Here is a 26482-nt window from a genome sequence, read left to right on the forward strand (position 1 = left end):
GAGGTCACCTCAGGCACCACAGAACTTGGGTGAAAAACTGTGTATTCAGAACAATCCATCTTATAATTAGTTTTTGAGAATAAAATAAAATGATACATATAATGTTCATGCAATGGGACAAAATCATTCTGATTTGCAATTAGAGCTACCCAAACCTGAACTTATTTAAAAATAGATGAGTCGATCTGCCGGTGACTCTGGGAGCTCAGGGCAATGACAGGATTTGTACTTGGATTGTTCCTTCAGTAGATCTGACCAAATGGCATTAATGTGATTTGAACACTGAAGTTCCAGCCAGAGCCTAAGAAGTCTTTTGCTCCATTCCCCTGCTACCTGGAAATCACCAAGTTGAAAATGCCTCCATTTCTAATCCATTAAAGTTAACAACTTTCAGAGCCATTAGAGATAACAACTTCCTCTGTCACAGTTTCTCATAGGAACCCCCTGTGAAGGATTTACGCAGAAAGCGGATCAAAGGAAAATAAACAAATTCAAATTTTGTGACACAGTGACAGGAGAGATGAGGGGAACGCACTGCTCTGACAGGAGTCTGACCATGTCGTCTTTTACTTCAGGATGGAAATCCGTGCCTGAGAGTGGCGAGCCAGGCTCGAAGATGCACACCTTTCTTCCCTTCATGTCCACAAACAACTGCAAGATGGGAAGAGAGTCCTTCACGGGGAAGGCTGCAGTCCTTTGCTGGAAACTTATTCCTTCAGAGAGGTAATGTCCCCTGGACTCCCCCCCAGGTCTGCCTCTTGGGAGAGGGTGCTCCCCCAGCTCCTCCTTTAGAAGTTTTTTGGGATGGGGCTGTCTCTTGCTGGAAATTTGCTTGTTCCAATGCTTAACTTTATTATTTTTATTCTTCTCCATTTTTCAGTGGTCAGAGAGCACACTTTCTGCCTCAGAGAACGTGCCCTCCTCTCATCCTACCACAACCACTGCTTTCTTATCCTTGACCCAATTCTGTATCTTTCAACAAGAATCCGAAATCCATAGTATTGTGAAAGAGAGAGCCTTCCTTAGGCTCTCCTTTAAATCTGCAAACATTCAACATGTTTTTCTTTATACTGTCGTAGAATTTTTTAACAATTCCATAGGAAAATGACATTTTAGTAAAGGAGCCTGTTTTCATTCTACCTCAGAAACAGTATCCAATATTGGACTGTGGAAACAGAATAGTTCATAGACACCGAATCAGGCTTGGCCGAGTTCAAATCCTAGAGAATCTAGGACTTCATAGCTCTGTGACTTTGGACAAATGGCCGAGATGTCTGTGCCCCAGTGTCCCTGTCTCTAGGGCGAGGATGGGGATATTACCTACCTCACAGGTAGCAAGTGCGAAGCTCTTAGCCTGCCACAACGTGAAACATTTGCTCTCTCTAGTCTGATGCTTAAAGCATTAATTAATCCACAGATTCCAAGCTAAATCGTATTCATGTCGGTGAGACTAAAGAAAGAATGCTTGGGTCTCTCCTTCGGCTCACGGAGCGGCGACAGATGTGGTAGGGACAGCAGCAGCCCACCTAGTAATCATATTCACAGCCTGTCTGAGATAGTCTGATAGTCACTTTGGAATGGCAGAAACCAGAGTTAAGGGAATAATAATGGCGAAGGGAAGGGAGTTGAACATGTGAGATTATTTCCTGTCAGAAAAAAAGCATATTTCTGAGTATCTAAAGAGGAACAGGACAAGTGAGCACGGGAACCAGATGTGGCAGCCTTACTGAATACAAAGCAGGGCATAAATAGCAGATGAGAAAAGGTGTTTTCCTGACAATAAATAAATAAATAAATAAATAAATAAATAAATAAATAAATAAGCTTGCATGCCAAAGCCATGCCTCCTGGAGTTCTAACGTGGTGGCTTTGGGTGCTGGCTCTGGGAACAGCACCAGTTAGGTCACTGGAGAAGTCCCCTCACCTTTTTCCCTCCGGATAAGCACACAGGCTATGCTGTTTTCACACTTCTAACATAGGAGTAACTGGATGAGTAATTTTGTGGGTTTAACAATCATTTTAACATTTTATTTTGAAATATTTTAGGCTTACTAGAGAGTTGCCATTTTTATATATCATTCATCCAGCTTCTCCTAATCTGAGCATCTTATATTGCTACAGTGCAATTACTGAGACTGGGAAATCAATACTAATGCAATGCTATTAACTAATCTACAGGGTTGAGTTGAATTTTATCAATTTTCCCAGAATTAGTACAGCAAACTCCAGGAAAATCTAGCTGATTTTAGTCCAGAATTTTAGGCGATAGGGAGAGGAATCATGAGTTCTCCGAATTCGTGGTTCCATTTTGTCTTTTTTTTTTTTTTTTTTTAAGAGAGAAAGAACAGGAGTAGGGAGAGGGGCAGAGGGAGAGAGAATTCCAAGCAGACTCTCTGCTGAGTGTGGAGCCCGATGCAAGGCTCAATCCCAGGACACTGAGATCACGACCTCAGCCAAAATCAAGAGTCAGACACTCAACCGACTGAGCCACCCAGGCACCCCCCCATTTTGTTTTTAGGACCCTAACTTTGCACTATCCAATTTGAAAAAGGGGGCTTCTTTCATTCTGCTGGCTTTGTCTCCCCCAGAACCAAATGTTCTGAACATAGCCCCTTCCAAACACGCGTACTTTCCAATGCCTTCCTTTCCTTTGTCTATATTTGATGTCGTTTGGCTTTGTGTTTTTGGATTTGAAGGGATTTAGTATTTCTTTCTTTCTTTAAAAAAATTTTTTTATTAAGTAGGCTCCAACACCCAGCATGGGGCCCAATGTGGGGGCTTGAACTCAGGACCCTGAGATCAAGACCTGAGCCAAGATCAAGAGTCCGGTGCTTAATCGACTGAGCCAATCAGGTGCCCCGGATTTAGTACATATATATTTTTTTAAGATTTTATTTATTAACTTGACAGAGAGACAGCCAGCTAGAGAGGGAACATAAGCAGGGGGAGTGGGAGAGGAAGAAGCAGGCTCCCAGTGGAGGATCCCGATATGTGGCTCTATCCCAGAACCCCAGGATCACGCCCCAAGCCGAAGGCAGATGCCTAACGACTGCACTACCCAGGCGCCCCAGGATTTAGTATATTTCTGGCAGTGATTTGAGATCATCCCTTGACCCCATCCGTATTTTCCCTCTTCACTCTTCCATCATTTTTTTTTTCTTTCCATTTGCTTTTGTTCATGTCAGAGCCTGGCAGTAAGTTAGGGATGTGTGTGAGAAAGAGATAGCATGTGCCGGGATTAGGGATTTTTCTTTATACATGGTTATTTAAAAACTGGGTATTCTCTATCTTAAGTTATGCTGAAGGCCTGGTTTTGTGTCAATAAACTCTTCCTTTCTTATTACTTTTATTATTTTCCAGTTACCCAGAAATTCTCGGGGTTTTGTTTTGTTTTGTTTTATGGATGATAAAGACACAGGTGGTAACTGGACAGTATCCTGAGGGGTCTCATGATCTAGTCTCCTATCATCAGGGAATGTTTGCCCCCTACAGGAGCTACGTCATGTGGACTTAAGGAAAGAAGATTCTGTTAAAGATAAGGCTTACAAAGAATCCCCACATTCTCGAAAATCTCATACCGCAAGAACCTTATTACATTGTTTCGTCATGTAGGTTCAGGAATTTCAAGACGATATTAAAAAATGTGGGCAAACATAGTAAGCAGCATGTCATGGTTGAAAGTTAATTGCTAATGAAACATAAGGATAACTTTGTTTTTGTTAAATTATAGGGAAAGGAAAAGAATCTTATTCTTTGTCAGAACTGCAAAGATGTGATCATTTTAACAAGCGAAATTTTCTTTTGGATTTTTCATTACTTACTAGTTAAATTTTCATCTAAGTATTCCTTAACATAGAGGATGCTTAGTGTTACAGATGGAATGTTTGTGTTCCCCCAAAATGCATATGTTGAAATCTTAACCCACAGTGTGATGGTAGTAAGGAGTGGGGCCTTTCGGAGAATATCAGGTCCTAAGGGTGGAGCCTTCATAAATGAGATTAGTGCCCTTATAAAAGAGACCCCCAGAGAGCTCTCTTTCTTCCTCCTCCATGAAAGGATACAAGAAGCCAGCAGCCTGCAGACCAGAGGAAAGCCTCAACAGAACCCTGTCCTCAGATTTCCAGCCTCCAGAAGTGTGAGAAATCAATTTCTGCTTATGAGCCACCCAGTAACTTGTTATAGCGGCCTGCACTAAGACACTTAGCTTGTTACACATAGTAAAACAGAGTTAAAAGTCAAAGTTTCAAGGTCTTTGTTCATATATACCACATATCTACAATTTCTTTTCAGATTATTTTTAATGTTAACTGCAGTGACCGACGTGATTTATGACCTCACTTTTTTTGCTAATAGTTCAAGTAGTGTGTTAGGGGAACTCATTAGTAAGTGGGCTGTATACAACCCTTAACTGTGGTTTATTTCGATCATCAGCTCAATGGGTGGTATGGCTGATCTGCAGCACCATTAATTTTCAAATCATGTCTATTGCACCATAAGGATGATAAAAGCGTAAGGAACTTGAAGTCGCACTGCACATGACTCCAGGGTCATAAACATGTCATGTTGACAACACTACAGTCTGCCAAGCGTTCTGATGCTAGCAGAGACCTTAAATCCTTCACTGCCAACAATTTCACATGACAGAGGATGGAAAGGATCCCAAGATCTTACATTAAGCCCACTCTTAAACATCTTGATCTTAACCACTTTACAGATGTCTTTTTTGTTCCTAGAGTTACCAACTTTGTCTTTTCAAATAAAAGCTTCTCCCATTTATGTGCTCCTTATGGCTTTAACTCTCCCCTTTTAAACCACTGGAAAGAGGTTCTCAATAAATCACCACTTGTCTTTTAAGTTATATCAATATTTAAAGAAGCAAATTTCTTTTAGCTCTTTTGACTGAAAATGGAATTATATCAATTGTTGGCCTATGAACCATTCCCTTATAAATTTAGGGAGTTTTGATGTAAGGAGGAAGTAAAGGTTCAGAATTTCAAAAGTTCTCTATATGATTTAGCTTCTATCCTCCAGATCCTTGATTTTCAGTGTTTTATATAATAATGTTTTTGGTGGTTGGCTTTACTCTACTCATCACTGTGGCTCCCTTCTTAATCTTGGATTCACATTTTCAGTTTTATTTTTTCTGATCTTATGCCCTATTGATTCTTCAGCTTGTTTCTTGTTATTGCTTTGCCAGAATCCATATCCTTGTTTTGAGATGAAGTTTTAACCAAGAGTTTCGTATGGTCTGGAAAACAGTATTGACTCTTCTAATTTTTTCATTTATTATGACAACTTTATTAATCAAACAGGATGTGACATCCACTGTGATAGAAACTGAGAATGCAGTCCCGCCTGCCCTGAAGAAATTCAATCTAGTGGAGTAGATAAAAGAACTAGGATACACTCTGGAGAGTTTTAAGACTGAGGTGTGGACAAGGTGAAGTGCCACCAAGGAGAAAGCACAGAAAAGGAGAAGACCCTACATTAGCCGGGGGTGGAATCGGGAGCAATCAGAAAGCTTTATAAAGGAGCTGGCTTTTGATCTGAGTCATGAAAAACTAATAGGAGTTTAATAAGCTCTCTCTCCCTGTCTCCTAACTCTTACTTTCAACAAAAGCTTTGATTTTAAAAACACCATTTTTATCCTTTATGTCTTTCTCCTGTTAGCATCCTATTTCACTTTTTTCTCATCAGGACTCACCTTCTTGAAAAAATAGTCTGGTCTATTTTCTTAACAACCAAGCACTCATCCATCAGAGCTATCCAGACTGTGCTCTAGCCATGGACAAAAACTCTCCGTCAATTCTCATAGATGACGTCCTAATTGCCAAATTCAGTACCAACGTTTCTTTCCTATTTGACCTTTCTGTATCATTTGGCACAAGTTACCACCTCCTTCTTGAAACTGTCGTCTATTTACTTTCTTGCTATCACTTTCTGTAATGTTCATTTCTGGATGGTCATGCGAAAGTTTTCCTTAGGTAATTTCTCTTACACCTTGTACTACTTAAAGAATCCTACAGGATACAGAGCTCTAGGGTTCCCTTGATTAATTAGATACTTTATTTAAGAACAGCCAAGTGCATGATCCAGAACTATCTAGAGCTGAGGGCTGGACCTGCATTTCTCTGGAGCAGACGCCCTGTCTGCAGGGATACCATTATTCTGACATCAGTTGATGCATATGCAGTGTCTGTACGGGGTCTACTCTATGTAAGATTCTAAGGACAAAGGAGGTGTGTACATGACTAGTTAACAAATTATATGTGAATATCAAATGGGGTTATATTTGTTTTCCTTCTTCTATTAATATTCTTGGCTGCTTACTTGTTTGGCAGAGATAATTTTGGCTTATATATTTACACTTGCTTTTATTAAATCCATTGGCTTTATGGTTCTTTTCTGTTTGCAATATTTCCAGCAGCAACTTACTCAACTCCTATACAATCCTCAGTCATGTATTATTCACTCCTTCTATGTCATTAAGAATAATGTTGAATTGGAAAAGGATGATGATCCATCCTAATAGTACCTCATTAGACACTCCTCTCCAACTGTATGGTGAGCTATTTATTCAGTGCCCGTGACCAGCATCCTTTTACCTACATTTCATCAATAACAACTTTAACCAGGCTGTCATTATTTACCAATTTCCCAAATTTCTTTTCTTCATTTTTCTCTTTAAAAAATAGAGCCATATAAAACCCATTATCAATGGCTCATTGATTTTTATGTCCCTCCCTATTTGTTAGCAGGCTTTTATTTTCTCTGCCCTCTTTTTTTTTTTTTTTTCACTCTCAATATTTAAAAACTCTACTCACTAACTCAGTCTGCGTGTTTTCCTCTGTCAGTCTTCCCCACTGGAAGTTTCCTTTTTCAGATTCTGTTCATCGGTTCTTAACAGACTTTTGTTTTTTCATATATCTTATAAGTTCCATACTAGACAGTAAGCTGTTGGAGAGAAAGGAAAAGATGACGTGTGTGCTTTTAAAGTGAGCGCTTCACGAATGACGTCTTTTCTAGGTGATAATGAGTGAGAATCACAAATATGTTTTATGAAATGATTCCCTCATGTTCAGCTTTTGGCAGCTCTTATTTTCAGAAATAGTAGCAAGCTCCTAAGACACAGAAGGGGTTGGAGGAGCTGAGGATCTTTATCTGCAGGAGCCACATTTTAAGGACTTCGCTTTGGCTGTGCCTCTTGCTGTTGGAACAAAGATCACAGGTATTGATCATCACATCCCCAAGTGCTGGAGAAAACGTTCTCCACAAAATCAACGCCATCTGCTGAGCTTCCTATCTTTCACGATTTTCATATTGTGTTTCATATTGTGTATTTAAATATTTTAATTACTAGTACCTTTTAGTTTTCATGTGCGTAGGAGTTTTTAAAGCGAAGGGCACTAGTACACACATGAAATACAACAGTAATTACAGGGAATTACGTGGAAGGATGTTGTGGAAATTATCTAGATTCTTCAACCAATTACTGCATGCCTCTCACTCTGCAGGGAAAAAATTTAATTAAACCTTTCTTACAATACAGCGATATGAAGGGGAGAACCCAGTCTTATAGCTCTATAAAGATTATACTCAGAAATTTAGATTTTCAATTAAATGAGTGTTCTTACATTTGATTTGTGTCTCCTAAATCGGAGATACTTTTAAATTTCTTCTTTTTTTTTCTTATACTCCCAACCATTATTTAAGCCTTATTTATTAAAATATTACATGATTTTTCTATATTTAAAAGCTGAAAATAATCATGGGTTAATATCATTAACTGCCTTTTCTTTTCCTTTGAGCACTTCCTTTATGGTTCTCAATATTTGCTTATTCCATTTATTCTGCTATTCTTCCATGGCACGTGAGAGCTTCCCATCTTACAGACAGCCTCATTAAGAAAGGTTTTCCTGGGGCACCTGGGTGGTGCAGTCGTTAAGCGTCTGCCTTCGGCTCAGGGTGTGATCCCGGCGTTCTGGGATCAAGCCCCAGGTCAGGCTCCTCTGCTGGGAGCCTGCTTCTTCCTCTCCCACTCCCCCTGCTTGCGTTCCCTCNAAAAAAAAAAAAAAAAAAAGAAAAAAAAAAAAAAGAAAATTAAGTCAAATCCAGTCTTAATAATATTACTCCCATATACATCATCCCTACCACCACCAATTTTGACTTTTCTTTCCCTTTCTTTTTTCATTTTGGGAATAGATTTCTTCTGAAACTGTCTTTCAACATTTTTGATTCTGATCACCTTCAAAACCTAATGAGGAGTAACTGATACTGAAATTTCTATCCCACAGTAACAACTAGAAAGCAGAATGAAATCTATAAATAATTGTTTACAGATACTAAATGACAGAACAGGGCTGTGACTCTGAGGGTGGGAAACAAAGTGAGTCCTCTGACTGGCTCTGGCTTTCTCTGTGAATCTGCTTTCTGGGCTCTAGTACATGGAGGAACTCAAGTAGATCACTGAAATATTGGTATCTTAAAGAGGCAGAGATCAGACACTGGGGAGACCGAAGTGGCAGGTAACTGTGGGGCACAGTAGCGTAGAGAATGGAGCTCTGCATGTAGAGAAGGAGATCAACGAATATTTATTGGGATCATCTGGAGTCTTTGCTGAATACTAAGCTGTGCAAATACTGGTTCTAGAAGATTCTATTAAACTTGACTCTATTCTAGAAGCACACTAGATCTAGGAGAACTGGCATGGAACAGTTACCAGGAAGCTATAAGATAAACTGTTCCCAGATCTCAAAAGGGCTTAGAGACATTCAAGTGCCAACAAAGCAATAATGGAGACACTCTGTTAAACATTGGCATTAAGTAGAGAGACCAGAGTGGACACACTTTACTGGAAAGGGTAAAACAGCCCTGGAATAAAGACTACTGTAGATAAGTCCTGGCAAAGTCTAAAATCAATAAGCCGATCAACAAATAAACTCAACTGCCTGATAAAAGACAACTCTATTCTACCTTTTTAAATAAGAACACAAAACTCAGACTCTTGATAATGTAACTATTACATTGTTCAACATCCTATAAAAATTGCTAGATATGTGAGGAAATAGTGAAATCTTGGCATAATTTAGAGAAAAATTATAAAGAAATTCAGAACTGACAAAGTAGTGGAATTGGCGAAGATAAAACTTCAGTATAAGAGATCATTGAACATGAAGATATTGACATAGACTATCCAAACTGAGAGAAAAAAAAAGGCTGAAGTGTATAAATAGAAACTCTGAGAGAGGTGTGGTTCATATCAAGGGAGATAGAATGTGAATCCCGGAAAGTAGGATGCCCAGAAATAAAATGGAATAAATAAGGGTTATATTTTTCAAAATGTGATAAAAAATTTTAACTTTTATATCTAAGAGAGTCAACAAATCACATGCATAGTGTCAATGTTACATTGTAAGAAAAGCATATAGGATGGAACCTATTTGTATGGCCATTCTTGGAAAATACCATCTGTAAGCACAAGGTCAGTGTACAAAAATCAACTGTACTTCTCTATACCAGCAATGAAGATTTGGAAAATGGATGATTAAAAAATACCACTTATAATATCTTAAAAATAACATGAAATGATTAGAGGTAAGTTAAAACTACATGTGGAAGACTTGTAAAATGAAAACTACACAATATTGTTGAGATAAATAAAAGAGGACCTAAGTAAATGGAGAGATATACCCTATTCTTGGATTGAAAGTGTCAATGTTGTTAAGATGAGTTTTCTCCAAAAAGATCAACTGACTCAAGGGGATTCCATTCAAAATGCTAGCAGGCTTTCAAAATTAAATTTATTTATTTAGGAAAGGAGTAGAAAATGACAAGCTGATTCTAAAATTTATACAGTATTGCAAAATATCTGTAATACTTAAAAGTAGGTTACAGAAATAAAACTCATCCACTATAAGAGCTAATGGAGGAAAGGTCAGCATTGATATATTAAAATATTTAATTTACATTTTCAGAAACCTGAAGAAAGAATGGTAATAAAACTTTCTACATGCTTACAGATTATTTTTAAATTTTTTACTACTGGAGAATGTTTTCTACATTAATAATTCCCATTGTATATTTTTGGAGTATAAACATCTGTAATGAATGTTTGTATGCAGATATATGATCTGTTAGTGGGAATATAAACTCTTAATATTCCCAATTTGCCCATTTTAAGTATTACAGATGGTGCTGTATATAAAGCTACTTACCTTATGCCCAACAAATATGAAATTAATATTTTTGTTTTAATAAAAAATAAATTGCATCTAGGCAAATTATTCCTTCACTTCCTATAGAAACTAAAGTTTCAGGACCAAATATTATTTACGAAGAATCATAAGCTAAGCTACCACCACTTTACAATTGGATATTGGTCTAGAAATGTCTTTTGCTGGCTTACTTTTGATTCATAGGAGAGACTTGCATTTGCAGTGTTAGATGCTTGGAGGAGACAGAAACGTAAATATTGACCTAAAATGTTAACAAGATAATGACCAGGAATTTTTCTAAAATGTTTCTAGGAAATTATGGATACATGGTAAACAATGATATATAGACATCACTTCACAGCCTCAAAACCAGCAGACTAGAAATATAAATCCCCTGATACTACCTGCCTACCTACCCTTGAACAAGTAAAATTATTTTATTTGTATTTGAATTTATAAAAACATTTTGGGTTTCTGTGAGTCTCTTCTGTATTTGACCTATATGATATAATGTTTTCCCCAGTAGCAGTTTTTCCCTTTGACTGGAAACAAAACGAATTAATCATTTGGGATGCCCTGCTGTAAAAATCTGTATTTATTTCTGGTGATTAGGAGTAGAGAAAATACCATGGTTTGAAGTCTGTATTTCTTTGAACTGATATTTAAAATTAGGTAGAGTCTCTGAATTAGCTCAGACATATTCTTTACTGTGATGATCCACTATATTATTTCATATGCTTACACATATTTTAGAGTGTATCAATCTTTAAAACTTAATTGTATCATTTTATTGCAGGTTCAGAATTGGCCTTGTTTCTTAGATTTTAGCTTTTGAATTTTCTAAATTTGTGAGTTTAATCTTTTTTTTAAATTAAGTTTTAACATGTTTTGCCTCTTTTATTTTTTTATTTTTATTTTTTAAAAATATTTTATTTATTTATTTGACAGAGAGAGAGAGACAGGCAGCAAGAGAGGGAACACAAGTAGGGGGAGTGGGAGAGGAAGAAACAGGCTTCCCAGCGTAGGAGCCTGATGCGGGGCTTGATCCCAGAATGCGGGGATCACGCCCCGAGCTGAAGGTAGACGCTTAAGGACTGAGCCACGCAGGCGCCCGTGTGAGTTTAATCTTAACCCCCATCATTTATAATTACACATATTTCCATTGAATTTATTAAATATTTGTAATTGAAGAGATGAAACATTTGAAAATTGTCTTCTTTTAAGGTAGTGCTTTCAAAGACCATTCCACTAACATTATAAATAACACTAGCAAATAAAGCCTGCCTATAGGAACAATAATTAGCTTTCCTTTGTGATGGGATAGAATCAGAACTCTACCGAAATTCATTATATGGATCAAATAGTATCTATTAGACACTATCCTACATTTTGTGAAATTATTTTGCTAAAATTGTGAAGTTTAGTAGCATTACATTTTAAAAACCAAGAAAAAGCAGAATAGCTGTTCAGGGTATTAAACTGTAGCTTAAGCTTCCCCTTCCCCTAATAGTGCTCAATGAAATTTTACCTAATAACTTCAATTTGACCTAATAATTCTAAAAGGAGGCAAGCCAGGCAATCACCAAGTAATGGTAACATAAAAATATAGTATCTATCTATCTATTGATATATATATAGATAGATAGATATGTATATATATGTTTTATATTATATATACCATAAAACATATTTTGAAGTTCATCTAATAAATATTTGCTGAATACTTATGTACCAGGAATTTATAAAATATAATACATATCTTAAAAACTATTTATTATTAATTTGTAAATCATATTTTAATTACCCATAATTTTCAAAAAATTAAAAGTATATAAAATATTTTAGTATCTTTTCTATTCTTGTGTCTTTTGAAGGCACTCTTCGAAGGAACCAGTCATAAAAACTTGGTAAATATCCTTCTAAACTCTTTCTGTGATTTTACTATCACATAAATAATATTTGTATTCATTCACATTTATACTAGATTTTATATACATCAGCATGTATAAATGAAATCATTAAATAATGTTTTATTTTGTTTAGTTTTCCTGAGAGTTGCTTTTTTTCCTACTTAAAATAAGCCCTTAATACTTAAATACTTAAAAGTGTTTCCATGTCAGTACATAGAGTCTATCAGTATTTTTAACTTCTTCTTCTTTTTTTTAATCTCCTTTATAACCCTTAGTGTGAGTATATCCGAATGTTCCCATTTTTTCACTATCAGGTACGATACTGAAATATATGTGCTCATGATTTGGTTACTGTAATTTTCCCTCCACTGATTCCTGGGGTTTGACCAATGTGATTGGCAGGACACACAAACTCTGGAGGAAAACTCTCGGAGAACATAACACATTTCTCACAAACAGAGTCTGAGTACTGCAAATCCACATGAGATCAGGCAAGCTAGTTCTAAAACCATCATTCACCAGAATACAGCTAACAGTGAGTACTGCTTTCTTTGGTTCTAATTTACCCAGGGAATTTGACCCAGATCATCATCCAAAGTTAGTTTCTGCATCCTGGTTCCTCTGTATTTTCTATGTGGTTTTCATGTTGTACTTACAACAGTATTTCCTCCTCTTTTTCTAAGACAATTCTTTTCTTCTTTTACCTAAACTATTGCATTGTTGGGGGGGGGTCCTATGTCTCCTTTATCATAGTTTCCCAAATACTTAGAATAGTGCCTATGAGCAGTGATCTAGAAGCATTTCTGAATGATTATCTATTACATATAACATATCAGTTGTTTAATATATTTCTGTGAAAAGGAAGGTAATCCAACTTTAATGTCATGCAAAGCCATAATAATTTAGTTCATCAACATGTGAGCTATCCTATCATCCATTTAGAAAGTCGGTTTCCACTCACTGCTTTACTTTTTCATAGGAAAATAAAAGGCTACTTACTTTTTGTGAAACAAATTATCTTTAAAAGAGAAAGGAGCCGTTTTATAATTTTTTTTATGTTGGTGGATTTAGATATTTAGATACCTTTGATCTAGTAAGATTCTGACTTCCTGCATTCAAACTTCAGCTCCACTCTTTCTAAGCTGCCACCTTCGTTTCTCTGAGGCTCAATTTTCTCCTTTTTAAAATGAATATAAATATGCTTTCCTATAATGAGTATTCTATGGATTAAATGAGATAGAGCCCAAGTCGTATGTCAAGTGCCAGTCTCTGACAATAAGAGAGTGCAATATTAATACTAGTAATACACTAATTAATAACAGCATATGGAGTAATGAATAATAACAATGATTAGTAAAAATAAGAATAGGCGTAATAACACTTACTGAGTATTTACTATGTGCCAGGAACTGTTTTTGGTTCTTCACATACATTAACTCATTCTGTCTTCATTACAACACGTTAAGATGGGCATTGTTGTGTCCCTATTGTATAGATGAGAGAACTAGGGCTCAGAGGTAAATAAAGAAACCAAGATTATGTGGTTAAATAGAGAAACCAGGCTTCAAATTCAGGAATCAGCTGCTGGTGGTACTGGAGATGATAAATAAAGAAATAATGACTGCTATCTTTATGTGAGTACTTCCAACTATTGTCCTTCAAGTTCAAAGGCGAGTGAGTTAGAATGCTTCTAGTTTTGAGAATTATGCTAAATGTAATAGTAAGTTCATAATTCTCAGAAGGTATAAAGTTACTGATCCATTATTTGCTTCTATTAGTTGCTAAATTTTCATCTTGCTGTCAGATTAAGCTATGTCATAATGAAACACATAAATTTACTTGAGTAAATTAAATGTATTAATTGACTATGTAAGACCATATTAGTAACCTACATTTGTATACTAATGCAGTAAAATTTCCTTCCATCAAATTTGCACTTCTTCTCTTGTCTTGTCCTTTATGTTTGTTATCTGGATATCGATAAAACAAAAACAATGAACTTCTTATAGTATCATGCATTTGGTTAATTATTCCTCACACCGTTTAACATAGTGTCAGATTAGCTCTAAATTTTTAAAAAGTAAGGAGAAAATAAAAACAGGATTATGTAATTAGTATTTTTCCTTTATATGTCTTGATCTGATTAAAAAATTCAGATTTCATAGATGGACATGGAAGAAAATATAAGAAATACCTCCTTGTATTTAAATATCAAGTTTTAATCTTAAAAGAAAGAAAATTATAACTACTTAATTATCTCCATAAAATATTAGAAGTTAGGTTAAGCTGATGATTACATTAAAGAAATCAGATAAATCCTGCTCCACCCAGACCCACAGTACTGCTGAGTGTTTACAGCCATAGCCATAAACATAGAGTTAATACTAACATGGTTATTTTCATTAGTTACTGGGAAATTCAACATTATTTGTGTGGAATGTGGGATATTCAGTAGATGGTTTTATGGAGGGATTATAGTATTCAGTTTGCTAGTTTTAAGTAAGCAAAGGGACAGATTATTGTCATCCTTATGGAATTAAATTCTATTTGGGAAGATAAAGTTTATACCTATGGATGGCTTGGAAAACATTTAAAGGAACATATAATGTATGGACATAAGACTGTAGAAAAAAGTAGATATTCCGAGTATGAGAAAGATACAAATTAAAGATGTGGTTTGAACTGCATAGAGGGAATAAAGAGTACAGGTTTGTGTAACAGTCTCTTCCAAGCCATGCTTTGAAAGGGTTGATGTTATAATCAGAAGTTTAAAAGAAGATCATTTAAATTCCATTCTCTACATTCTCCACAGGTCTACCACTTCTTTTGATGTCAATGTAAGAAAGCTGCCTTTACCTACTTCTTTGCAGGAAAAATAAAAATCAAAGCCGATAAAGAAAAAGATCCCCTGAACTTTCTCTCAACATCCCTGCAAACTTAAATGAATGCATAATGATTCCCAGCTTCCACTTCAAGGAAGGAACTGATGTTCAAGCTGCAGGGTGTGCTGTTACCGGACAGTCTGCCCCTGAAATCCCTTCAGGGTCGGTCTAAGCTGCAGAGAGACTCCCTGCCAAGTTCCCACCCTTAACAAGACACCAAATCCAGGGACTGATCATAGTAGAACTGTATATGTATAGACCTTGGACAAACTGAAGGGCCATTCTAGCTCCAGGGCTCCCTATGGGATGAGCCAAGGCTGTCATTAAAACTGCCATATAGTGTTCTTTCTTTTTCTTTCTAACAATGGTCCCTTCAACACTTTTCCAAAGTTAGATCCTATTAGTGCCCCTTAATTAGCACCCTGCACACATCATTTAATATTGTCAGCCATGCTTTTTGAAATGGTCTGTCCCCTCGTCTGTGAAGTCAATATATTCCTTTACAGTCTTTCTTTACAGTCCCATCTCCTTCACCTAACTTTTTCTTTTCTTCTTTCTTTTCTTTCTTTCCTCTCTCTCTCTTTCCTTCCTTCCTTCCTTCCTTCCTTCCTTCCTTCCTTCCTTCCTTCCTCCCTCCCTCCCTCCTTCCTTTCTTTCTTTCCTTCTTCCTCCCTCCCTCCTTATTTTTCTTTCTTTCTTTCTTTCTTTCTTTCTTTCTTTCTTTCTTTCTTCCTTCCTTCCTTCCTTCCTTCCTTCCTTCCTTCCTTTCAAAGAGAGAGGGAGAGCAATTTGGGAAGGGAGAGAGATTCGGAGAGCAGAGGTAAAGAGAGACTCTTAATAGGCTTCATGCCCAGCATGGAGCCCAATGTGGGGCTTGAATTTACCACTCCGGGATTATGACCTGAGCCAAAATCAAGAGTCGGATGCTTAACTGACTGCACCACCCAGGTGCCCCTTCCTTCACCTAACTCTTAAATGTTGCTCTATCTTAGGATTCATCCTAGATCCTCATGTACACATGATCTCCCTAGACATGAATGAATAAATCTCATTCATTTTCATGGTTTCAATTACCATCCACATGTTTAAAAGTCACAAAACTACACCTTCAAGCCAACATTTTTCTCCTGTAATCAACATCAACAAATGGAACTCCTTATTGGCTTAAAATTGGAATGCCCACAGTGGTCTAAAACTCTCATGTATGCCCCCAACATTCAGGGATTCAGTGAATCACTAAGTCTTGTTGCGTCTACTTCAAAAACACTTCTGTATTCTAACATCTTTCTTTCTTTTTCTTTTTTTGGTGGGGTGGGGGGGGGTTGTGAGGACCCTCATCTTTATTAACTCTAGTTTAGGCTATCACTCTTTACCCTTCTGTATTCTCTTCATTTTCATTCATCTCTACACCTTCCCATTGATTTAGAGCTGGGGCCAGAAAACTTTGTTTGTAAAGGACCAGACAGTAACTATTTTAGGTTTTGTGACTCAGAGGGTCACTGTTGCAACTTCTCAATTCAGCCACATTAATTGAGATGCTACAATGAGTGATGTGAAAGCACTCACAGGCAAAATGAAAATGAATGGTTATGCATGTATCTCAATAAAGCTTTATTTAAAGAAGTAAAACAGGGTAAAGGTCAGATTTCCTTTGTTTGCCAATGCCTGAGCTAAGTCACTATTCTTCCCAAAACTTTTTCCTAACTTCCACTCTTTCTTTAGATCTCAACTTAGATATTACCTGCCTCTGTTCCTTTGCATGTGTTTCCAACACTTTATTTTGCCTATTACATTTTATTTTAGTTATGTATGTAATTGCATGTTACCCCATTAGCTTATAAACTGCAGTAGAGTAGCAACCAAACCTATCTTGATAGTCTTTGTATCCCTAGGATTTGTATAGTGTTTGGCCCAAGGTAGGCACTAATAAGTATATCTGGATGAATGAAAGCATACTCAAAAGTATGGATTTGGGAATAAGCTGGATGTATTTAGGGGAAACCAGAATTGCTTAAAGGCAAAACAGGCTATGGGTATGGGTAGCAATCTGATGTGAGATACGATTATACTTTCCTAGAAGATGCATAGAATCAGTAAATTATCTTGAAAACATTCTAAGGTTTGAAACAGCCTTAGGAATTATATATTGCAGCAGTGAGCTGGACTAAATTTTATTTTGCTTCCACATGATTCAAAGGTATAATGCACTTCCATCAATACGGCACGCCTAACGAATTTTCAGTGTAGGTTGGAGGGGTTCTGTTGAACGTAAAGGAAATTGGTCCCAGGACATGACTGCCTGTCCAATTTGGACTCAATCTAATTGTCCTTTCTCATGCATATTTTCTCAAAGACAAATGCCTCATTTCAATTACTTCCACAGGCCTTTTTATTTTTTCCCCCTGCCTCTGAATCTTTTCATCTGCTATTACTTCTGCCTTAAGCAACCATCCCTCTGTTTTTCATTTGGCTTCTTTCTTCCCAGCCTTCAAGTTTCAGAGGGGATTCTTTGGGTTAACTGCCTACATGCTGATCATCCTACACTTGTAGTCCCTTTTCACTGTATCAGATTCTTTTGTAGAACCAATCACCAGCTATTGGAAATTGGCAGTGTTACTGGAAACGCGTTGTGCCCCAGATTCTCTGTGAGGAGAAGATAATGATGGCACTTACCACACGGGTTTATGCAAGAATTGAATAAATTAAAGTCTTGAAATCTTTCTGGAAAATAATATAGGTTGGCTGTGTAAAATAAAGATGATTCATTTAAATATTAATTATAGGATTATTAATGGCGATTGTATTACTACTTACTAATTAAGCAATATTAACTATTGTTTATTAATTATCTCCCTCACTAGACTGTATAATCAATTAGAAAAGGGCCATATGTGATTTTGTTCTAAATTATATACCCAGTGCCTATGGCTGTGACTGGCACTGCAGTTACTGTTGAATGAATGAGACAGTGCTGGCAGCCTTCTCTCCACTGCCCATGGTGAAAATCCTTGAGCTAACTGGTGTCCAGAGCTAGACCAAGAAGCACAGGCCTACGAGGAATATACCTCACTCAGGTCACCTAATCAGCAGGTTTAAAGTAGGGAATTAAGCTGGAGAAATTTATCTTGTCCAGGCCTGCCTATACCAGATTTTATTTCACCAACTGCTAAATATTTACAAGATTGTGAATGCCACGCAGGACTCCCCATTTCTTCACCAGTTTCCACTGGTAAAGCAGTTGTGTATGGGAAGTTTTCAATTCAAATACTGTCTCACTCCAAAGTTTGTTCCTATGTCCAAGTTTATGAGTATAAGGAGGCATTAGATAAGCAAGTTATTTGCTTCTACTGGAGGTTGGTTGTCACTAGTTCCCTCTGGTGTACATGTCTGTGTGTCTAAGTATTTCAGAAATAAAAACTTTTATCCTTAAAATAAAATTAAAAGTGAAGAAGAAACCAATGGCAGCCAGTCAGGCAAAGTGGGAGCTACATCGTTCACATAAAACGAATAAAAGCATTTCTAGTACTAGAGGATGAATATTCCAAACTACATAGCTTACACTTGAACGATAAATATACATTTAAAATATGTGACTGATGTTAAAACAGGTACTTAATTCCTGAGAAAACTGTTTTGAAACTATTGCATAGATACCAGAGGAAAAACAGCTTATCTATTTTGGAAAATAAGACTGTTATATTTACTTTCAAGTATGCTGGTAAACAAACATTCAAGGTTACACCTTACAATGTATTTTTACGGTAACAATATTTCCCATTAAGCACAACACAATAAATCTTTTTAAGTCTTTTGTGGATGTATTTTTCTCTGAGCTGTATTTAGCCTTGAACAAGGCATCCTGATGAAAAAATTTCCTAGAAACCAATGTTGAAAAACAAGAACTTATGAAATCCCATTTTATCTACAAAGAGACAGCAATGAAAAGAAAAGAAAAAAAAAAACAACTTATTACAACAAATGAAAAATTGTAACTCCTTTGCTACTAAAAATTCCTTTTATTGTATTAACACACTGTCAGAACACATAAACCTATTTTGTATAGCAATCAATTCTAAAACAATTACAAAGCTTGCAACACAGCTCTGGAAAAGATCTTTGAGTTGTCCTGGCTGAAAAAATTCTCTGAAAATAATAGAACTATAATTTTGAAGGAAGGGGCCTAGGAATTGTTTTTCCTAGGGAAAAAATATTAAAAAAAAATAAAGATTTAGGTTTTTTTAATCAAACTAGGAAACACTGATACACATAAAAATAGAAATCATCGTTAATATTTGGTATCCATGGGTCATTTTTGTGTGCATTTGGTATATAACCATTCGTTCTTTTTATTCTGTATTTTTTTTTTCATTTGAAAGGGATGCTACTAACTGTAATTGGATACTATTTTGAGCAAGTATGAGTGTTTTTCTTTTCTTCCCCACCATAGAGCTAGGTGAATGTTATCCCCATAGAGAAACTCTTCTGCCAATATGGTACCTAAAACAGTAGAGTAGCAATAACTGAAAGACAGATAGGTAAAACTCCTATGTTTCTCAGTTCTACACATAATTTGTAATGTGTAAAAAAGTTACCATGAATATCTCTAGAAGAGCACAGAAATACATGACATTAAATTTGCATATCTAGATAAAGCAGAGATAAGGAACAGAAGTGTGTTCTGCAGGACTAGAAGCCCTGTTGGGAGGCATCGGTAGCACTAAGTAGAACTAAGCGAAAAACAAAAAAGCAGAAGCAATGAGCTACCTACTAGAATGGAGGACAGCACTCAGACCAATGACCCTCCCTAGAGTGACCCAGACACTTAAGCTCTTGTGGAAATTCAGATTAATCCTGGGGAGAAGAGGAGGTGAAGAAACTTGAAATGACAGTAATAATCGTAAAGAGACTGAGACTGAATTCAGGGGGGCTCAGTTTTCACGAATTGGAAAGCTTAACTTTTTGGTAACAATTCACAGAGGTGATTTTAGTCAACTTATAGCTAAAGAGATCTTACCGCACATCCAAGATGCATATTTTAACCTGTTACATATACATTCATAAATGTAACACTGTTTCTCAAATGCTAATATATTTTATTTTAAAATTTATTTATTAATTTGTTATTAATATTTTATTTTATTTTTTTTGGTAATCTCTACCCCCAATGTGGTGTTGGAACTCAAAACCCCAAGATCAAGAGTCGCATGTTCTACCAACTGAGCCAGCCAGGCACCCCTCAAATGTCAATATATTTTAAACATTTTTCCATAGCAGTATCTCTACTAAATAATTTAAATTTAACACCCATATAATTTTTCATTATATGAGTTTATTGTAATATATTTAACAAATTCCTTTTTTTGGGGGGGGGATATGCCTTGTTTCCCATATCTTTATATAGGTGCACATAAATTATTTTCATCTTTTCCTTTAAATTAAAAGTCTAACTCTTTAATTGCTAGATCACATGATAGCTACCTTTTGAATTTTTTAATGTGGAAAATCAAATATTTCTCTAGAAATATTGTACCAATACACATGGCTGAACAGTATCCATAATGGATCTTTTCACTGTTATGTGGGGAGCAAGGAATAGGAAAATATTTGGAAACTTGATAAACATTTAATATTAACTCAGGTTTTTAAAGACACTTTTATTACAAGTAGATTTAAATGTTTGTCTTTAGGTAACTGGCTGTTTATTTTTCATTCACTTATTTTTCAAATGATACTTATTTATCTGATTGTTTTTACATACAATATTAATATTGATTCTGCCTATATTAAAATATTTCCAGTTATCTCTTCATTTTTAATTAACTTTTTGGAATAAATTTAGTTTCTCATAACATTAGGTAACATAGTAAATAGTGTTCCTGTATACCCTTAGCCTAATTTTCCCCAATGTTAACATCTTACATAACCACGGTGCGTTCGAAAAAACTAAGAATTTCAGTCTGGTATAATATATTAACTAAACTGTAGATTTCATTTAGACTTCTCCAGTTTTCCCACTAATGTCCTTTTTCTGTTCCAGAATCTAATCCTGGATACCCCATTTCATTTGTAATCCTGACTTTTTAGTTTACTTCAGCCTGTGACAATTTCTCTGTCTAGTTTTTCATTACTGAAACTTTTGAAGACTACCAGTCAGGTATTTTGTAGAAAGGTCTTCAATTTGTGTTTGCCTCATGTTTTCTCATGATTACACTAAGATTGTTATGGGTGTGGGGGAAGAATACCACAAAGGTGAGGTGTACTTCTACCATGGTTAGTGTTATATGTCAACTTGGCTGGGCTATATTTCCCAGTTTTTTTTTTTTTTTAAAGATTTTATTTATTTATTTGACAGAGATAGAGACAGCCAGCGAGAGAGGGAACACAAGCAAGGGGGAGTGGGAGAGGAAGAAGCAGGCTCATAGTGGAAGAGCCTGATGTGGGGCTCGATCCCGTAACGCCGGGATCACGCCCTGAGCCGAAGGCAGACGCTTAACCGCTGTGCCACCCAGGCGCCCCTATTTCCCAGTTTTTTAATCAAACACTAATTTAGGTGGCGTTGTTAACGCATTTTGTAGATACGATTAATATCTACAATGAAGGGACATTAAGAAGATTATTCTAAAAAATGTGGATGGATGTCATCCAACCACTTGAAAGCTTTAAGAACAAGGACAACTTTCCTGGAAAAGAAGGAATTTTGCCTTAGGGGTGCAGAATCAAATCCTGTCTGAGTTTCCAGCCTGAGTTTCCATTGCCCTACAAGTTTTAGATTGCCAGTCCCAACAATCACCTAAGCCAATTCCTTTAAATAAATCTATATCTCTATATCACCATATCTATCTACTGTCTACTGTCCATGTATCTATTTACTTTCCAACCCACCTATCTACTACTGTTACTATTTTCTGGAGAATACTGACTGATACATCTTCTCATTGCTTGATAACAGGAGATAAATAGAATGAACATGACTCATGATGGGAGAGGTTAACCTTGATCACTTGGTATAGCTGATATCTGCCAGGTTCCCTTTCTGTAAAGCTTCTATTTTTCCCTTATGATCCTCTACATTTTACAAAGAGTTGTTAATTCCAACGGATAGCCTAGTAGATTGGAATTAAGTTCTACTTCTTTGGAAGGGCGACTGTCTACATGTATTATTTGGAATTCTTCACTAAGGAAGACTTATCCCTTCTTCCCCATTTCTTTATTCATTTGACCTTTTATTTATCTCAATATCAATGAATATATACTTATTTTGTATTTTAGGTTGTAATACAATATTATCATTTATTTTATTCCTCAAATTTTTCCAGGTGTGGCCATTGGGAATTCTTTTAATTGGCTCCTGTATCCTTTTTACAGACCCCCAGCTTCGTTTTGCTTTCTTTGAACTTCCTTTCTGGCACTTCAGGATCTCCCAAATCATCTTGTCCTATTTTCCAAGCCCCAAGAATCAGTCATTTTTTCCAAAGGACCTTGGTTAAACTTACTGGAGAACTGTATTTGGAAACCAAGAGCTGAGTTCTCAGTGTGCTCACTGATATGTCATTGTTTGTAGGCCCTGTCAATAGATGAGCTAAAAAATGTATGTGTGTACACAAAGCTATGCATATGCACATATCTGAAGTGACTCCTCTGCTAATCCAGTATCACAGGACATTCTAGACCACCTCTCGTGCTTATTTTTAACTTTTTAATTTGACAATGAGGAAACTGGTTACCATTAACTATAATTTATTTACTTGCTTGTTTAACTGTAGAATACATGTAAAGTAGTTTCAGAATTGGTAACCCAGGGGCGCCTGGGTGGCTCAGTCATGAAGTGTCTGGTCAAGATCGCAGGGTCATGGGATAGAGACCTGCATCAGGCTCCCCACTCAGCGGGAGTCTGCTTCTCCCCCTTCCTCTGCCTGCTGTTGCCCCTGCTTGTACACTCTCTCTCTGTGTGTCAAATAAATTAATAAAATCTAAAAAAAAAAAAAAAAAGAATTGGTAACCTATACTCTTGTGGGAAATCAATTTAATAACTAGAGTACAATCTTTATATATGGTTCTTTTAGTCTGTAGTTTTAACAATATTCAGTAGAAACATTGTTTCCAAAGCTACTCAGGACAGTTCCTTTTTACCTTTACTTTCATCAATGAAGTCATACTATAATTTAATTTGCTGTTTCTTCTATTAAAGGTGGGGACAATGCTATTTGTAACTCAGCACATCATTAAATTGATTCTAGAAGTCTGGAATTGTTGATAAAGGCTTCAAGGAATTCAATGGGAAATATTTTTAACAAATTGCACAAGATCAACTGGATATCATATACTTTTAAAAATTGACCATTAATTCATACCATACTCAAATATTAACTTAAAATGGATTGTAGATCTAAATATTTAATCAGAAATCATAAAATTTTTAGAATAAAATCATTAAAAATTTGGAGTAGGCAATGTTTTCTCAGATAGAACACAAATAATGGAAACCATAACATATATCTTTAGAACTAGGTACATAATCACATATCTATGTCTATAAATTTGACTTCATGAAAATGAAATCTTTTCTTTCTTAAAGACACTATTATGAAAATAAAAAGGCAATAATTAGAATGGAAAAAGAGGACTTATAAGACATTTATCAGACAAAGATACTGTATACAGAATGTATAAAGACCTCTTACAATTCAATATTAAAACACTGATAAACCTGGGCACCTGGGTGGCTTAGTAGGTTAAGCGTCTGACTGGCAGTTTCAGCTCAGGTCATGATCTCATAGGTCCTGAGATCCAGCCACTTGAGTCGGCTTAGGATTCTCTCCCTTTTCCCCTCCCCCACTTGTATGCGCTCACACTCTTTCTTTAAAATAAATAAATAAATAAATAAATCTTTTAAAAAAACATTGATAAGACCTCAGACACTTCACAAAATATGCAAATGTTCTACAAACACATGAAAAAACACAGTATTATTACTTATGAGAGAAACTGCCAAATTAAAATCTCAATGACATAGCCCCACAGACCAAATACAGTTATTAAAATTAACATGAAAAATGCTTACCATGATTTTTGTTCTCGAGGGTGTGGACCAACTTGAACTCTCATATACTATTGGTGGAAATGTTTAAGTGGTACCACCATATTGGAAAATACTTGGTAGTTTTTTACAAAGTGAAGCATACACATACTGTGACTCTTCGGTACTTATTCAAGGAAAAAAAATGTATAAAGATGTTTACATCAACATTATACCACCTTCATTTCCAGTAGTCCAAAGCTGGAAACCAAGTGTTCATCCTCAGATGAATCGATAAACTTAAAAGTAGTAAAAGTACTTAAAAGTAAATACACACTTAAAAGTAAATACAAAAACGCAGGGGTGGGGGTGTGCACATGGCAAACCATTGGTAAATACAGATGCATCTCAAAATGGTTATTCTGATTGAGAGAAGCCAGGAAAAAAAAAAAAAGACTGTAGAACACGATTCCATTTGCAGATAATTCCTGGAAATGCAAACTAATCTGTATTGACAGAAAGCATATCAGCGATTGCCTGGGGATGTATTAGTAGAAGTGGTAAAAAGGAATACAAAGAAATTTCTGAAGGTGACAGAAATGTTTTCTTTCTTCAATGTGGTGATAGTTTCATACAGGACCCACATACATTCTGACAATTTTTTTAATACTTCAAATATACTTTATTAAACCTGTTTTTAAGAATGTACCAAGTCGAGTAGGAGGAGGGTACCGAGAGGTAGGTGTGTGTGTGGGGGGAGGTGTGGGGGTGTGTGTGTGTGTCTGATGACTCTAAGATCCCAGCATTCCCTTCGCGCTGCCACCAAGATGCCGGCGCCCATGTCACCGCTTTTTCCAGGCAGGCCGGTGGTCTGGCACCTCAGGGCCATCAGAAGTCTTGCCCTTGGGGCTGCGTGACGCCACTCAGGCGCTCACGGTTGCTGGCGGCGCAGAAAACTCAAGAATTCAAGGAGTTCTTACCTGAGAAGGGAATGAAGAGACAGCTCCCGGAGCTCTTCCACGGTGGCAGGGCAGGCAACTCCTCAGACCATCTACAGCGGCTTCAGCACCACGGCCGTCTCACTTCAGGTGGGGCATCTAACGGCGCTGCTCGGCCTGTTTCCCTTCCACGGAGCCTGCCACAAAGTGATCGCACTGGCAGGAGGCGCCACGGTGCTCCTGGGACCTGAGCTGCAGACTAAGGAGCCTGAGACGTGAGCCGCGTCAGCAAGGGTTGAAAACCCCGGTGGCGGCTAATGCCCAGCCGCCCTTCACAGATGGGCAGACCTGGGGCTGCCTCACGGTGCTGCACAACAAGGCCCGGGAAGAGAAGCCGCGGCTGGTGGACTTCCGGCAGCAGTGCGCAGCCGCTTTCACATGGGCATGCTGCTGAGGGGGGCTCTGCCTCCAGACTGGCTCAAGAGCCCCGGGGGCGTGGTGTGGCCTACTTCTTACAACTGAGGCTCCAGGCCCTTCACCTCTACTGCCTGATCTGGATGTCAGGTCCAGCAGGGTGGATCCGATTAGCTGGGCGACGTCTTATCCGGATACGAGTTCATCCACAAGTTGACCGGAAAGACATGTTACACGAATTACAACGGGAGCAAATCTGGTGAAGTATGCTGGCGGTGCTGTTTGGCTGCGTAGACCTAAGACATTTCCATTTGAATTCTGTCAGTTCTTTGTCGGGCCGCACGATGATTCGGTGGAAAGGTACCGGAAGCTCTCCACCTTTCCCTTCCAGAGATTGACCACATAATGGAGTTACAGGTCAAGAGGGAGGAAAGCGGGGTTCCCAGAAACGACTTGCTGCAAAAGTTAATAGAGCTTGCTCACGGACAAGAAGGACTGGATTCCGCTAAAAGGTGTTCAGAAGCCTGTTGCCTTAGTCGCATACATGTGTGATCAAGAGTTAAAATGGCTGTTTAAAGATTTATTTTCTGAATTAGTTCTTGACCCTGGAACAAACATCCTGAATACAGGCCGCAAAGCAAATGCCATTCTAGGGTATTGGATGATAACACGGGCGGAGTCAGTATAAATCACAGACAGGCAACAAATCCTGAGAGCGTTTTATTTGTTGGGCAACATATTCTTAAGGATGACTTTAGTTAATTAAAATAGGAAAAAGGAATTGCTACACCATAAAATGGTTTCAGCTGTGATGAAAAATCCTGATTGTTCAAAAAAACCTATCCATCATTCATTCTTAAATTATACCGAAGTTTTGGCTCCGGAACTTAACACCATTGATTGCCTGTATCAGAGCAACAGGGAGTGGAGTATAATCTAGGCCTCCAGGGTGAGTAATCTCATTATTTATGTAGCTTGGTTAATAAGTAGGGTGTTTGTGTCATGAGGGGATATTTTATTTTCTGATCTGCAAACATTAAGGACCACCATAGAAAACAATGATTTCATGGGTTAATCTCTTTTAAAAATAGTACTTCATGAAGAAACT

The 26482-nt window shown here is 37.0% G+C and overlaps 1 pseudogene; it reads left to right on the top strand.

Annotated features, from left to right (window-relative positions):
• The first annotated feature begins 556 nt into the window (after window positions 1–556).
• On the top strand, window positions 557–26261 carry LOC100468439 (annotated as a pseudogene).
• Window positions 26262–26482: the final 221 nt, after the last annotated feature.

Source organism: Ailuropoda melanoleuca, chromosome 14, assembly GCF_002007445.2.
Source record: "Ailuropoda melanoleuca isolate Jingjing chromosome 14, ASM200744v2, whole genome shotgun sequence".
NCBI lineage: Eukaryota > Metazoa > Chordata > Mammalia > Carnivora > Ursidae > Ailuropoda > Ailuropoda melanoleuca.